The sequence below is a fragment of the Eptesicus fuscus genome, chromosome 10 (genome assembly GCF_027574615.1).
Source record: "Eptesicus fuscus isolate TK198812 chromosome 10, DD_ASM_mEF_20220401, whole genome shotgun sequence".
Lineage (NCBI taxonomy): Eukaryota > Metazoa > Chordata > Mammalia > Chiroptera > Vespertilionidae > Eptesicus > Eptesicus fuscus.
In genome coordinates this window covers 20,419,512-20,436,562 of record NC_072482.1, presented here as the reverse complement: position 1 = coordinate 20,436,562, position 17,051 = coordinate 20,419,512, and the positions used below count along the sequence as shown (strand labels likewise).

Genomic DNA, 17,051 nt, shown 5'->3' with positions numbered 1-17,051 from the left:
CACCATCATAATGGTTTTCACGTGGCTTAGCCTGGTGCCTGCCTGGGAGCTCTGATGGTGTGCCTCAGGACGCCCTGCCTCTCCTCCAGAGGCACACGTCCAGCTCTCAGGGAAGCTTCGTCACACTGTGGAACTGGGAGGCAGAGAGAAGCTGGCCAGCCCTGCCCCTGACAGCACCCTGCCCCTGATTGCCGGTTTGCACCGGTGTGCTGTATTTAAGGAGATAGGCCGAAGTATTTGATTCCATAGTTTGTGTTTAGAATAAAAATACAGAGAACGTGATCATTTATTAAAATAGGTTTTATTGAACACCAATTTAGTTTCCAGAACATCTCAGATCCATTGTCAAAGATAAAAAGTCTTACAAGCTTATTATGTACCCAGCCCTAGTTTTAGACCTTTACATGTATTTTCATTTCATTCTCATGAAAGATCTGTGAGGTAGATACTATTGTTAATATCCTCATTCTACATATGAGGAAACTCAGGCCCAAAGAGGTCAAGCAAGTTGCCCAAATGGCACAGCTGGTTGGAGTCTGGCGAGCTGGGATCCCACACAGTCAGGCTGCAGTGCCTGTGTCTAAGCTCCACACCTTTGGGTTTCACGCTCTGTGGACCTTCACGTGCTCAGGAGGACACGTGGTTAAAGACTAGCATTTCAGCAGCGCTCACGAATGAAGGCTTTCTTGGCAGGATATTTCTTTAAGATGATACTGAAACATTTATTTTTAGTAAAATTTATTACATACTAGTAACACATACAAGTATGAGTGCATGCTGCTGGATAGTAGAATTAGTAGTTGGAGCATAAAAATACCCTATAATGAGGTTTTATTTATTTTTAGTGTTTTTTTTTTAGTTTGGTCTGCCACTTTTCTGGTGTCTGTGGACACAAACTTGGCCTTGAGTTGTGGCCACATACAATAGAAAAACAACAGCTACCATTTATTGAGGGATTATATAGTTAGCTCTTTATATGCATTATCTTTTTAAGTTCCTAAATCAACTTTAAGTATCATTGTTGTTATTTTACAGAAGAGGAAACTTAAGTTTATACAATGTGAACTGAGAGTCAGAGAAGACATATCAGAGCTAATAAATGAGAAGGGCAGGATTCAAACACAGGTCTCCCTGACTCTAAGGCATGTGCAGAGGTGCGCCACACCCTCTGTAGGCTTGGTGGACTCTGGGCATCAGAGACCACATTATGTCAGAATCCAGCATGTGAACACATGTACCTCTGAATTCAAACAAATGTTATTGAGCACTGGCTAAGTTTTGGGCATACTCCTTGGTACACTGTCAAAGATACACCATTTTGAAAGAGAAATTGGAAGGACAGGTCAGGATTCCCCCTTAATAATAGGTAAGAATTATGGAGAGCTTTTTAACTCCTTTACATGTGTCCTCCTTTCAGCCTACACGAAATCCTATGTGATAGGTGCTATGATTGTTATCACCATTCTACAGACCAGGAAACTGAGTCCCGTGTATATTGCTCAGTCAATAGATATCTTGGGCTGAAAGGGTCAATAAAGCCTCGGTGGTACACAATGTGCCAGGCATATATGGTGTGCTGTGTAAAAAGTATTATGTTTGGAACTAGTCATGCTTTAACTTGCAGTTCCATTTAATTGTGCCGTATTCATACATTCAATTTCTTAACTTAGATAGACTGTTAGCCCCTTGTGAGCAGAAGTCCTATCACTCTTACCCTGGCTGGACCAGAGCTGGCAAAAATTCCCTCCTCAGAATCTTTACTGACTGTGTGTGTCAGGAGCATGAGAGTGGGTCTAGTTTTGGGTGTAAAGCCACAGAACTCTGTGTGTCAAGTGTGAAAATATTGCTGACTTTTGAACCCGGGGCTCCTTTTTTCTCCCTTCTTGGGAACATAAGAGTATATGATAAAATCAGAGTCGTTTTCTTAAGGGAAGCGTTAGGTTGTAATTTCAGCCACAGGCGGATCTCTTCTGTTCCTCCAAGGACTGGGCATGGCCAGCCCTGCTGTAGCTGGTTGAAGGGGACCAAACCTCTCAGGAAGACGGACTTGGTTCCGTTTGACCAGCCAGAGCAGGAGGCAGCTCATTGGGAGTGGCTGCAGGCAACCTCTGGTGTGAGGATTCCTTGGTATATCTCAAGCATCATTGGTCCATGCCTGCAACACAGAGAGAACCAGCATTAGCATGAATCAGATCCCAGTGGATTGCCTTGCCCAGAACATCCTCTCATGGGATTGGTGAAAACCATACATAATTTTTATTTTGAATTGCATGACTTTGTTTTATTTCCTTTCTTTGATCCTTATTCTTTTTTCAAATATAAACATTGTGAAGAACTAAAAAGATATAGAAAATTGTAGAATATGAAAGTTTCTCATAATTCTCTCTCCTCCCATCTTCCAAAATAAATTTAACATTTTGGTTTATATTCTTTGACTATCTTACATTTTAATTCTTATAATAAATTAAAAATTATGGTTTTTTATTCAAATGGGATACATATATAGAATACATGAGATACATATGTAAGTTGTGACACATAATGATAAAACCAATATCCATAAACAATCATCTACTTAGAAAGAGAACCTTACCAATATTATGAGGCTTCTAGGATGCTTTTCCCAATTTAGTTCTTTAATTTCTCCTCAGAGGTAACTATTATTCTGAGTTCCTTTTAAAAATATAGTTTTTTACCATTTATGCATACATTCCTGAATAACATCTTATTCATTTTTTAATATAATGGCATCATACCATAGGCATTCTTTTGTGACTTGTTATTTTCACTTCAAATGATATTTGTAAGCTTTCCCTACAGTGATTGGCAGCTGCAGTTTATTCATTGTTATTGTTTTACTAGAGGCCCGGTGCACAAAATTTGTGCACTGGGAGGGGGGGGGTCCCTCAGCCTGGCCTGTGCCCTCTCACAGTCCGGGACCTTGCTCCTTACTGCCCACCTGCTTGCTGCTCCTTAGCACTGCCATGAGCCTGGCTTCTTGCTGAGCAGTGCTCCCCCTGTGGGAGCTCACTGACCACCAGGGGGCAGCTCCTGCATTGAGCGTCTGCCCCCTGGTGGTCAGTGCGCATCATAGTGACCTGTCATTTTGCCCTTCCATCAATTTGCATATTAGGCTTTTATTATATAGGATAGTTTTCTACTATGTGAACGTACTACATTTTACTTAGTAATTTTCTCGGCAATAGACATTGAAGTTGTTTGGTTTGACAAATGTGTGACATGGAAAACTTTGATTCTTGTAGATTTTAAAGGAGAAATCTGGATTCTAGTGTGAAAGAACTTATAGGGTGACCTTGCAAAAGAAAAGCAACATCTGGGGGTGGAGCCAGACATTTATGTTGTAACCTGCTCTTCAAGTGATTCTGATACAGCTGAAGTTTGAGAACCAATAGACTGGAGAGATACCTACTGGTGTCTTTCTATTTCTGAGTGTGATCAAGGGGGTAGGGAGGTGATTAAGCAGGAGACTCCCCCTAGTAAGGCAACCTGGCTATCTTCATGATGTATTTGAACAAGTGGGGAAAGAAGAAGGAAGAAAGGATAGTTTAAATGATGCCAGAATTGCCCTCGGGGTAGGTGTTACCTGCCCTTTTACTTTTCCTCCCTGATGTAGAGAAGTGTAATTGAGTAGAAAGACTGTGGCCTTGGTGTCACACTTACGTGGGTTCAAATACCACTTGCTTCCTGGCTCTTTTGCTCTTAGGAAGTTACGTGACATCTTTAAACCTCAGTTTTACGTCTGCGTAGTTTGGGAGGGCACCTGCCTTGCCTATCTGTTGTAAGGCTTAGTGAAAACAAAGGAAAGGTGGCCAACACTAAGTCCCCAGTGCGGACAATGGACACTCTCAGGGGTCGGGGAGTCCTACAAAAAATTCTGATGGTTTTTGAGGCCAAGGGTTTCACTCTCAACGCCAACCTGTCATTCATGTATATCCCTTCCATCAGCGCAGGTATGTTCATGTCATCTCTGAAGTTGGAAACCACTTCAGGCATAGCAGAACTGGTTTAACCAACCAGGAGGACATCTGCCAGATGGACCCCAGCTTGGGAGCTCTGTCCGGAATAAATAAGATATTCCAGAAATCAAAGAACCCAACAAGGCACCGTAGAAACAGCAGCTAGGTGGAAGCACACTGGCATGGTGGTGGTGGGAAAGCACGGGCCCCGCCCACTGGGGCTTGGTTCTAGGATGTCCGGGCAGGGTGATGTTGACGCTTCTTTCTCATGCCGAGTCTCCTCTTTCTTGGCATGCATCCTGCTGGCTCAGCACCAGGCATCTTACCTTCACCCTCCTTCTCCTACCAATGACAGGGGGGTCTTAAGACGGCAGTCCGGCTCTTCCTGTGGCTAACCTTGCCCTAGCCCAGCCATCCTTCCTCAGTTCCTCCTGGGGAACAAGGGAGTAGGCAGCCATGGGGTGCAGGTCAACCACCCAGTCTGAAATCAGGATGGAAAGAGTGTGTGGGTCCAGCTCGTCAGTCAGAACGTCATGCCTCTTAATTTCTTCAATCAGGACATCTCTCTTCATCATCTCTTTCTTCTACTTTACTCACATCCTGCCCTGCTCACACAGTACACCCCCGATTTCTGAGCAGATGACATGCAATCAACCTCCAGGGTAACAAAGGGAAAACTATCTTTAGGGCAGTTATGATTTAGAAAAGGGAAGGGTTGTCATCGGAAAGTAGCAGAATTTTGAGGCAGCTGCCTGGTTTCCAGGCATGAATGTTCATAAAGCAAAGACAGTAATTTTCTTCGAAGATAATAAGTCACAATGTGCTGATGTCAAAAACCTTATTCATTCAAAGCACAGCCCTCTAAAGCAGGGTTTCCAGCCTTGGCGTATTGACCTTGGGGTCAGTCGAGTCTTGGCTGTGGAGAGCTGTCCTGGTACATTGCAGGATTTGCAGCAGCATCTGTGATCTGTACCCATTAGATGCCAGTAGTACCCCCAGGCTGTCACAACTAGGAATGTCCCCAGACTTAGCCAAATGTGCCCTGGGGGCGAAATCACCTCCAGTTAAGAACCACTGATGTAAAGCTCCCAGTTTCTGTGTTCAGTCTTATAACTGCTCCATCTCTAGTAATTCTCCCACATTCTTTCAAGTTCTCCTCATTCCCCAAAGAGTACAGGTTAGCATGTCCTTGAAGGTCAATAGGCAGCTGCAGGTGTCTGGATGAGGTAGGTGGGTGCTGTCACCTGTGTTGCTGCAGCCTGGTGAGGGGTTTGGCCCATTGTATTCGGAATGCCTTCACCTCTGAGGGAAAGGCACCCTTCATCTCCGGCCACTGTGCATGTATCTGCTGTCTGCTCTCTATATAAATATACACATGTGCATCCTCCCTTTGTCCTTCCCTTTCCTCCTCATCCCATGGCCTCTTTTTGCTGCGTCTCAGTTCTCTTTGATAGCCTCCTCCTGTACACTTTGGATCACACCTGGTGTCTCCTTTCATGGTTCCGCTTAAGAACTTCAGGTGTACATTTAGTGTGGTCCTTTCTCTCATACACTAATGCTGCAGCAAGGAAGCTGAGCTGTGGACTGTGGGCAGTCAGCCTGGAGCTGGGGTTAATGAGGGAGGGAGACCCCTGCAGCCTCCTCCCTCATTCCAAAACGCTGGGGCAGGGGATGGCCTGAGCCATGGGTGACTGCAGTTTCTCCTTCTGCTCAGAGCTTCTCTCCCTAAGTCCATCTCCACCTCCTTCTTGCTGTGGGCTCAGCCCTTTAAGGTCGGGGCTGGGAACACAGGGGATCAGGGAGGAGGAGGGAGAGGGGCTTAGCCAATTAGATGGTTAAATCACCATTTTAACACTTCAACCTTTCCCCCTAACAGTCTCATTCCAAGGTTCTGCTTGGCCACAGGGCCAAGTGACAAAGATAGAGCAAGGTCAGGGGCCTGACTCTGTGACCAGAGGCTGTGGCCTCCTGGGCTTAGAGCCCCTGCCTTTTTAACTGCAGTGAGAGCCCTATGAAATGTGCAAACTGCCATGGCCACAGATGATTATAAAGATAAGAAAGGGACAGATCTAAAAGAATCACAGTTCAGTTGGGTTATTATGGGAAACATCTCCTTTCAGGAGCAAAATGACTAGAGGAAGGAGCTTGGAGGGCCAGGCTGATTCTGTGAAACACCTTTGGGTGATATGGCCTCTCCCTGCCCAGGAGGCCTGAGGTCTGAGGCTGGGACCACAGCTGCGTGCAGGGTTCTGGGGCCGAGTGATGGGACCTCTATCGAGAGAAGGGCCTGTGGGAGAGCAGCCAGACAGATCCGGAGGCTCTCTCTCCATTGGTGAGGGAGACGCCTGTGCCACAATGCCCTGGTGAGGAGGAGGGTCAAACCTGTTCTCTGGTTAGGACCATGGGACCATTGAAGAGGCGCTCGCCCGAAACCACACACTTCCTTACATTCCATAGCAAAGTAATCGTATGGGGATATAAAGAAGCATGTGGCCTCAGGAAGCAGTTTTGGCCCAGGCTTTGTCCACCTTCCAGATGCGGCTGGCATCTCAGCTGTGGGCCACTCTCACCTCTCGCCTCCTCTAGCTGGGAAGCGCTTAGAGGGCAGGACCACGAGGACCCCATCCCTCCCACCCCCCAAACCATCTTGGAGGAATGGCAGCGCTTTTTGGGACCCTATTTCTCCCCTGCTATTTGTTCAGAAATAAACAGCACCCAAGTTTCACCGGCTTATTTTGGTGCAGTTATAATCTTTGTTATCACTATTCATTAACTTAATAGCTGCTACTTTACACATTTCAGTAGGATTTTAATGTTTGAATTCCCATGAAGGGAAAATTTTTTGAAAAGAGAGGAAATTCAACAGACAGATATTCTGCATAAGCATGGAGAACCAATCCCGCTTAGAAACAGAGCCAAGCCCTCCTGGGTTTCCTACTGTATGTCTGCTGTGCGCGTGGTGAAGCCTGCAGCTGCCGGGGCAGCATTCCAAGCGCGATTGTTCATTGTGGGAAGGATTTTGCTGTTCGGCTTCTGCTCCCCCAGCCCATCACCTGCCCCACAAGCTGTGAAGCCAGAGCCACGGAAGAGTGAGGGACGCTGGCAGCTGTCGGGCCACTGGGGTCTGGACAGGCCACCCTGGCTAAAGGGCAGTGGGATTTCAGCTTCATGACCTTTAATTCACTACCACAAAACAGGGAGTATGACAACAGAAGAAATGCACCCCAAAGAAGGTTTGAGGCTCACAGCACTGACAAGGGCTTACTGAAATCTAATGATAAAAGTAATAAAAAGAAGAGTGAAAAATTTTCAAGCTTACTCTCTATGATAGGGATCACTTTTGCATATTCAAGCTACTTACATCCACTACTCTGTGAAGCAGCTATTGTTTTTACCTGGTTTTACAGATGAAGTCATAGAAATGAACAAGTTTACTTACATATATGTACATAGTAATTCTTAAAAAAAAAAAACACTAATCAGGTTGGAGGGATGGTCTTGGATCAACCCTTAGCGAAAGGTGTAGAGTGTAAGAGCTGAGAAGGAAGGGAGGAGAACACTGTGGGATTTATCCTGACATCTATTCCTCTGCAGCTGTGCCCTAGGGGTGCCCTAGGTGGCGATGGCTTAGACACCACACTTTTTCTCAGGAAAATAGGGAAATGTTCTGGGCACTCCAGTCAAATCTGACTTTGGGAATCATCTAGTAGCTCATTTAATCCAATCCAATTGCTAAATAAGCTTCTGTGGAAACGCAGTCCTCCCGATTGTCAGATGCAAGCTTCGGGTCAGGGGGGATGTGGGGCTGCTTTTCCTCCCCCACATCTGGGGGCTGTGATCTATCAAAAGTGAAGGCTGATGGGGAGGGAGGCAGTGTGCCAAGGAGAAGATGTGGCCGAGCCTCTGAGAAGGTGAGACTGTCTTATCTCCTCCGATGAACCGGGGGACTTAGGAGCTGAGTCAAGGTTAGCTGGTTAAATCTGTCAGAACAAGATCTCCAAAGTGGCATGTGAGTTTCAGAAATGAGGGTTTGCTTAGACAAGAGGGACACCCCCTCCCCCAAATGATTTGATCCAGAGAGCTAGAAAGAGCCAGCTTCCAGAAAGTAATCAATTCATGTAAGAATACAAAAAACAAAACAAAAAAAACAAAGAAACAGAAAGATGCTACGATATAACCAAGACAGTGCGAACCATTCCAGGAGACTGCACCCATCATTTGGGTGTGAATGTTTTTGTCTTTCTGTCAGATCCGACCTCATATGGTCAAAGGTCACTTAAAGTTTGCTTCAAAAGGTCACTTAAAAGTTTTCATTAAAATCTGCGAGGAAGACAAACAAAAGGAAGAAAGAGAGAGAGAGAGAGAGAGAGAGAGAGAGAGAGAGAGAGAGAGGAAGAAAAAGAGAGAGAGAGAGGGAAAGAGAGAGGAAGGAGGAGGAAGGAAGAAGGAAGAAGGAAGGAGGGAAGGAAGGAGGAAGAAAGAAGGAAGGAAAGAAGGAAGCAAGGAAGGAAGGAAGGAAGGAAGGAAGGAAGGAAAACTTCTAATAACGAATAGCTTGATTGCTTTTGAGTCTCCTACTTTCTCTGGTCATCTAACTCAAGATACCAGGAAGGAAATACAGGGAACAGATTAGAAAATGGAGTGAGAGGTAGGCCTAAAAAAAAACATACAAAAGAAACAACTACAGTGACATAAAATATTTCAGACCAGGCATAAATGAAAGGGAAAACTCTAGGAGGGGGAATATAAAGGCATGTTCTTCTGAGCTTTGCACAAGGCCAAGGGCATTCATACCGCCATTGGATGTAAATTTTCTCCAGATTATTTATTTAGTTTCTTACCTGCCCAAATCTTCTGAATGGGGCAGGTGGTGTTAATAGGAAGAGTGGGAAGGTATGAGGTGTCACCTGGCCACTTGTGTGCTGTGTGGTATTGGAAAGATCACCACCTTTCTTTTCCTCATTCCTGTGGTGGTTGTGTAACCACGCTGCCTACCACAGGGTGAGTTGAAGATTAATGAGGTAACACTCATGCGAGGACCATGAGTTTCTTAGGAGAACAGGCCGATGGCAATACTAAATGTCATTCAACACATTATTGAAAACAAGATTTATTTTTCCCTCTCTTTGCCCTGTAGTCAGACAATTTTTCAAAAGTCTTAATTAATAAATTGTCTTTTCCCTTATTCCTGAGAAGCAAGGACCATTTTAAAGCATTCAGAAGTAAGTAACAGTAAAAGTACCATAACACGCATAAATAGCCAGCACCATTCTTTTCCTGTTTCTTGCACTGAGTAGGGCAGGATTTGAACATAAATGACTCAGACACAACATCACAGAGAGATGAGAATGTGATTATCCATTAGTGGTCCTCAGAAAGTGGTCCTCTCTAATTAGAGGAAAATCAAGGATGGTTAAGACAGGGAGAAGTCTGAATTATAGGCTAACAATACCATCTTCAAGGTTATTGGCAGCAGAGGGGTGTAGGGGGGAAGAGCTCGGCTTGGGAAGAGCTAGCTTTGTGACCTCGAGCTGACTACTTAACCTCCCTGAGCCTCAGTTTCCTCACCTATAAAGTGAGAATAATGTTTACTCAGCAGGAGGCTTTAAGGACATAGATTTATGTAAGTTGCTGTGAACACAGTATTAGAAGTCTAATAAATGGTCTCTGTTACTATTATTACTATTATTTAATATTAATTAATATTAATGCAGCAACTGAAACTACTCATTGCATGGAAGTCCTTATACTTGATCTACAGTTTCATTCACATGACAATTGTTATACAGGGGGTGGTTCTAAAATACGTGGAAAAGCTTAGATTGTATAAAAAATACTTTTCACATTTTAAGAAAACTATTTTTACTAGTTTAGTATGTTTGCAAAGGATTTTTTAAGGAAAGGGATTCATCAGTATCCTTTCTGACAAGAATCATTAAAAGTTTTGAATATCGGGGGCCCAGTCTCATTTTCAGGGCCTTTATAAAAAGATATATATGGTAAGATATTCAGACTGTCTCTTTCTTGACCACTAGACTTTGTTTCTGATGACAGACCTGACCTTACTCAGCCAGCCCTTGGCTGGGTAAGAAGAGGAAACCAGAGCTTTCTGCAGAAAATCACCTGAATCTTGCTCTCTGAATTTCTATCATAGGCAACTTAGGTCTCTGAGTCCCTTTCCTGACCCACAGTCAGGCTTGGAAGTTTAAAACAATAGATAATAGTTTCTTAAAATGTAATCAGAATTGCATACTTTTATGGGGATTAGGGCCCTGCTAGTGATGCAGGAGGAGTGGTCTACACAGAGGTGTCCACCCCCAAATCTGAGCATTTGTAACGTTATGCACTGTTATCTCTGCTGGTGTTCTCTGAAACAGGCTATTCTGGGGCTCACCAGATACAAGCCAGATTATGTGGGGCTTACCCTTGTCTGGCCGAGGAGATAGGAAATAAAGCAACGGCCCCTCCTTTTAAGGCAAGCTTGGGGTAGTATGTCGGGATAGGACCTTATTTTTCCTAAGGCTCAGCCAGAACATCTTGCTATTTTTAGAGGACTGACCAGTTCTGAATGTTGAGTCAATCATAGGCCTGAGTCCCATTTTAACTCCCCAGGAGCAGCCAAGAGCAAGGCAGCTCCAAGAGCCCGTCTTCTCCCCCTGCAGCTTCCTGCCGCCTTGCTCAGAAGAGGGGAGTATCGGTGGCATTTTGTCATCCCTGATGTCCTTGCCTGCCCCTCATCAGAGCTGGAGAGCTGGAGCTGGGACTTCAAGGGAGGAAGGGGCAAGGAGGTGGAGCCAACATTGTACTAAGCCATTTACTTATTTACACGTCCAGCAATTCTGTGAAGTACATTTTATTATGGATGAAACCATCTCCAGCAGGCTAATTTGGAGAACTAGAGTGGTTAAGAAACTCACCCAACGCACACAGCTAGTATGGCTGACCTGTGACCTGAAGCATTTCTCTAACCCAATTCACTCTAATACACTCAATTTCCCAACTTGCCTGATCCTTAGTGCCACAAAGGCACTTACTAAAACTCCTCTCCCATACTCCCCACTCCAGGGCCATGGAATGGAAATCTCCGTGGGATTGGCCGGGTATCCATACTTTTAACAAGCACTCCCAGGTGATTTCTATGTATGCTCAGCCAATTTGGGGGAAACAACAGCTCTAGGAGAGTTGCTTTCAAACTTGAGTCAATATTAGAATCAGAAGGGAACTTGTTAAAATGAAGATTTTTCTGACTTGCTCTCAAAGATGCTGAAATAGCCACCTGGGCCAGGGCCCAGGAATCTGCATTTGTGCAACAATTCTCCATGTATTCCATTACCAGCGAGCAGAGGACTTCAAAAAACATTGCTCTAGTAATAAGCAAGACTGAGAAATCTGAATGCTCAATTAATGAAATCGGTACTGGAAAAGTCCCATTTTACAACAGTCTAAGAAAAATTATTAATTTGGGTTAAAAGAGGAATTTCGGCAATCATGGTGACAAATGGGCGATCCCTCTCCACACATGAACAGCTCACGTATTAGTGACAGAAAGGGGAGCAGGCACTCTTGTCCACCCCTGGCTGCTAATGTCTTATCTCTGCAATGTTCCCTGAGCTCATCTTCCGCCTGGAATGCTCTTTTCCTTTTGCCCATCTTCATTGGTTACAATTATTCTCTTTAAGGATCAGTTCAAAAGACACTTTCTCCACCAAGTTTTCTCCCACTTGTAGCTCTTCCTCTCCTTAGCTCCTGCTGTTTGTACCTGTGCACAGGCACAGTCACATCTCACCTGGCTGCTTGATTCCTTGTGTGCCCGTAATGCATGCATCTCCTCTCACAAGGGCTGGGGTCCTGACAGCTTCATTTTTGATTTCCCACACCGCCTATTGCTCTTGTGAAGAGCTTTCACATAGTAAGGGTGCAGTAGATAAAGCTGCCACTACCACCATCAGCACGCTGAGAGCACCTACTGTGTGCAGGCACAGTTCTCAGTGCTGTAACAAGTAGCTGGCATATAAAGATTCTTTTTATACAGGTAAAGGACACAAGGCCCTGAGAGGTTGTGGTTTGGGGAGAGGTCTCCTTTAGAAGCTGCAGAAGACCAGTCACACCTGTAAGGAGCCCTGAGCTCTGTGGGCTCAGGAAAGAGCCCTTTAAAAAAAATCTCAATTTTCTAATGCAGTGTATCAGAGTCACCTGGCGGGCTTGCTAAAACGCAGATTGCCAGGCCGCACCCCCGTTTCTAACAAATTCCCAGGTGGTTCTAATGCTGCTTATGTGGGGGACTACACTTTGAGAACCACTGCGCTAGTTTTTGACACGCAGTAGTTCAAGGGCAAGAAACTGGCCCTCACACTCTGAGCTTCCTAATCATGAGGTGAGGAAGTGGAGTAAAGCCAAACAGAAGCCAGGAAGGTGGCTCTCCATGGGTGTGGTTGTAGGAGCTTTCACATATGAGGGTGCAGAGAGGGGGACCCCTGTCGGTGGAGTTTCTAAGAGTCTTCAGCTTGAGGGGTTTACACTACAGGGAATCACCCGCTTTGGCTTCCAATTCTTACCAATAAGCCTTTGGTGGGGTTTGGTGAAAAGTGGATATAAAATGAGGTGATTGTTTTTCTTGAGAAGATAGGCCAGCAGAGGGTGCACTGACTCACACGACCTCATGTTATATTGGCAGAGGGATCATATTGATAATGTAATGTAAGATAACATAAAAATATGGAATAATGATAAAGCTTTTTAGCTCCAAAATTACTTTTTTTTCTTTTTTCTGAACCTAGTACATTGAGTGAGAATTAAGAATTGCTTAAGGCCCAGAGAACAAGTCAGAGAATCTGGTTCTTGTCCTAGTTTCCCAAAGAAATACATTGCAGGGGAACTTAGTTTCTTGCTTTTTTTTAAAAAAAAAGGTGTAACACTTCACATTGTCTTAGTGGAGAAGTCTGTGGGGTTATCTGAAGGAACCACTCCCATTCAATGATTGCATATTTGAGATAAATTTCATATTCAAAATCAATTCCTTTGAGTTGCTCTGAAGAAAATTTCAACGTGCATTCAAAATAACTTACCAAAGCACTAGAAGGACAAGTTCAAGGCCGTATGCTGTCAAATTCTCATCCATCACTCCTCCAACCCTAGCTCTTCCTTAGGTAACTGACCAGCCCCTACCTAGGTGACCATGCAAGAGCCCCATCCTGGAGCTGCCTTTTATTGTCCCTCTGTCTTCCACACCCACCCTTCCCCTCTGCCTTTGCTCCAAGCCCCAGCACACACAAACAAGTCCATTGTCAATACTAGCCCACAAGGCATTCCCACGCACTGATAATGTGGACAGGGGTGATTTCTCCCATTTATTTCCCCTCCCCTAGCTCTGCCTGCTGGCTCTGGATTCTAGCGGTCTTCCCGGCCTGTGTGAGACGCAGAACACAGGATGTGGTGCTTCACCTGCTCCTACAGATACCGCAGTGCTGGCTTCCGATGACAGAAGCAGATCCCCCCGCAGGGCTTCCCCAAAAATGCACAAAGAAAGGCAGACAGATGGGCAAGGCAGGAGGGGCCAGAGGACAGTTAGAGGGGAAAGCAGCACAGGGAGCAGCTCAGTACTTACCTGGGGAAAGTTGTGGGCAAGTCCCTCCTCCTCTGAGCGCTTTCTTCCATGGGAGGCGTGAGTTCCATTGAGGTGTTTAGAGCACGGAGTGTTAGTATGATTATTTTTTCCAGAGCTGCCAGTGTTGGCTTGCGTTTCTATGCCTTCCTGTCAGAATTCTCTCAAGGAAACAGCAGCTGGTGAGCTCAGAAATGTCAGTCAGAATCTTGGCCTAGTTTGGGGCCTTGAAGATTTTTACAGAAAGTTAAAAAGGTTTCTGGGCCAGTGTCTCCTTAGGGTTTTCCCTCTCCTGCTTCTCACCTTTTCCATCTTCTTCTTTTCTTTTCATTTTTGCCTCAGTAGCTAGTTACTTAAATTGCCTGCCTCCTCTTTCTGATGGTTCCCTCTCGGGTATGGCTATGGCTCTCTTTCCGGCTCAGCCTAACTGCCGGGTGATTTGCTAAGCACTGAACTAGTACTTGTGCACTTATTTTGTCCCCTTACATATTCCCTTTTCCTCCCTTTCCTGTCACTCTTACCTTTTTAATCGCTATCCTCTGGTCACACAGAGAAATCGTCTGTCTCTCCTTTATGTGCATCCCCTGTCCTGAGAGTCCATCATTTCTCCCTAGCTGTGCCCTGGCCACTCACTAGTCTTTGTTCTAGCTTTACTTCTTACTGCGTCCTGTCTAGATGTGACCTCGCTTCAGATCTCCTCTTCTCCCTTCTCCCCTCCCATTCCTTGGGCAGTCTCCCTCTCTGCCTTCTCTTGTCTCTGGTCTCCGAAGGCAAGCTTCCTCCTTTTTGTACTCTGCAGCCCGGTGCCCACCCCCAGCACACTCTCCCACCTGTTTGTGTCTTTTAAGGGCCTTGCTCATGTCTATGCCTTCTGTCCACCTCAATCACCACAGTGACGGGCCTCTGCAAGCTGTTAAGTTACACCTCTTCAGCTGTCTCATTGCTAGGAGAAATGCCCTTTGCTAAATCCTTTTTCAGATAGGCAAATCTATATGAATGCTTCTCTTTATGGAATATACTGTAATAATGCATGCATTATTTTAAAGAGTAAAAACATTAATTTTTTTCAAGGGTACTTTTTTTGTTTGTTTTTAGGCTATGTCACTATGTATTATCTAAGATACAACCCTTTTAGCTCATCTCTAACATATTTTGGCCATTTTTCAAATGGGAGGGTTATGGAAAACATGGCTAGTTTGGGACTTGACTAGATAGATGCTCAAACATGTATATTCAGTGAGGGCCTGCCACATTGTGGTGGCCATATTAAGCACTGGAAATATAAAAAGTGACCATGTTCCCTGCCTTCAGAGACTTAAACAGGTTCTTTTGGGGATAGAGCCTGAGTCTGGGAAAAATATATAACAAAAAATTGCAAAATTGATAGTTCAGAAAATAAGCACTGTTGGCATTCAGAAGCAGAGTGGTAAGTGGTGGACCAGATAGTAGAAGCTTCATGGAGGACGTTGGGTTTCAGCTGGATCCTAACGATAGGCAGGGCTCACACACCTGGAGAGGGGAGGGAAGGGCTTGCCCAGAGGGGAGAATGGCTTGAGCGAAGGGGCAGAAGCAGGAGTGTGCAGAGCATGTTCAGGAAGCACTAATTAACCTGTGGCTGAGTCAGTGTTTTGTGAAGGGGTCACCTGGGGAAGGCTTTGGACACAAAGCAGCCATTTTGAGAAAATATATTCATAGCAGGAGATCTCAGTTTTTAAAAAGAGTTCCTTGAGACTACACGTTTATATGTAACCATGTAGTGCTATGATTTCTACATCCTAAATTAATATGACTTTATATTCTTTCACAGTTATCACCTGAAAAATTATGGTCTGAAATCTGATGCTTCTGAATATAGAGAAATAGGACATTTCTCTCTAATAATCAATATTAAACTTCTTTTTCTTATTTAATTCTGGCATTCGTTATTGATGGTCTGCTGTTATAAATGCAGAAAACTGCTAGTTCCAGTCATTCACAGTCTGTCTCCAGTTGTGTCTCCTTCGTGCAGCCTGCCCCAGACTTGGGCCAACACCAGTCTACCTCTCTGCTGAAGGCTCAGACCCCAATTTGGGTGGATTGAGCATTTGTTATATGTCTGTATGCACTTTAATATGTCATTATACTGTTTTAAAATTAAATCACAGTTCCTTTGTATTCACAAGACTGTAAACTCCTAGAGGTCAAGTTTATAATTCCTTTTAGTATCTTTGGTATCCAGAACAATATAAGGCACACTCCTAATAAATGTTTGTTAAATCAAACTGGAAGGAGATTTGCTAAAATTTGACAACAAGCCCAACCAGTTTGGGTTAAGCATCAACCCATGAACCAAGAAGTTACCAGTTTGACTCCTGGTCAGGGCACATGGCTGGGTTTTGGGCTCCATCCCCCGTAGGGAGCCTGCAGGAAGCAGGCAGTCATTGTGTTTCTTTCTTATCGATGTTTCTCTCTATCCCTCTTCCTTTCTCTCTCTCCAAAATTACATATTTTAAAACTCGACAACAAAATTTAAACCTACCAGCTATTCTACTGATAGGAAGATAAGCGTTTTAGAATGTTCTATCAATCTTGCAGTTTTTCTGAGATTTATCCAGGGTCAAAGGAAGGAAGTGACCTTGATTTAATAACTTATCTATATATAGGGTTATACCTGACATTTTCAAGCCACATTTTCTTATGATCCTCAAAGATTGTTTGGGGTAGGGTAAGTTAAAGAGGTATTGATGTTTGAATTAGGGAGATGAGCTATCAGAAGTACAGGGGTACTTGCCGAGGGCTACATGGCTAGTTATAAAAAAAGCTGGGATAAAATCTAAGTTTTAGGACTCCTAATCAATTTCTTTTTTTTTTTTTTAACCTTGGCACATTTTAGGTGAGGAATTCTGATTTCCCTGCTAAAGAGCTGCGTTTGTTTTCCGTAAAGTCTTGTGTAAACCAGGTTGGTTTTGGGTGAAGTAGAGTGGAAGGTGAGGAGTAGGAGGGTTTCTCTGAGATCTTTCCTACCAGGTGTTCGTCCCTGTGGGAATCTCCAGAAGCCAGGAAAAGGGTACATTAGAGCTTTTCTGAACAAAACTATCCTGAGATTAATCTTAAAAATAATCTCACTTGGTTGCCTCACTTACTATATGAGGAAACCAAGGTCCAAGTTAGCAAAGACACTTATCCTTGGTTGCAGAACCTGCATCTCCTGCCTCCTGGCTTGGTGCTGTTTGGATCACATTGTAATCACCTTCAATTTGGTAAAGAGCCCCTTGAGAGCCTGCTCCTGCTCAAAGAGACACTGGGATAGGGCAGTGTGTATGTGTGTGTGTGTGTGTGTGTGTGTGTGTGTGTGTGTGTGTGTGAGGAGGGGGGACAGGGGGAATGGGGAACACTCAGGCTGACTTATCCATGGCTGCAGGCCACCTCTTAGAGCCCTCCAACAGTGAGCAGAAACTGGGGGACAGGAGGACCCCTCAACTGTGGAGGGAATG

At 44.5% G+C, this 17,051-nt stretch overlaps 1 long non-coding RNA gene and 1 other non-coding gene across 2 annotated transcripts; both read right to left on the bottom strand.

Moving 5' to 3' along the window:
• Positions 1-281: 281 nt before the first annotated feature.
• On the bottom strand, positions 282-14,323 carry LOC114228344 (uncharacterized). The gene is made up of 3 exons (XR_003614487.2): positions 13,882-14,323; positions 13,582-13,804; positions 282-2,155 (listed from the first exon to the last, which is right to left on the bottom strand). It is a non-coding gene; the product is annotated as an uncharacterized LOC114228344 (long non-coding RNA).
• On the bottom strand, positions 6,399-6,479 carry MIR206 (microRNA mir-206). The gene has a single exon (NR_129258.2). It is a non-coding gene; the product is annotated as a microRNA mir-206 (primary transcript).
• Positions 14,324-17,051: the final 2,728 nt, after the last annotated feature.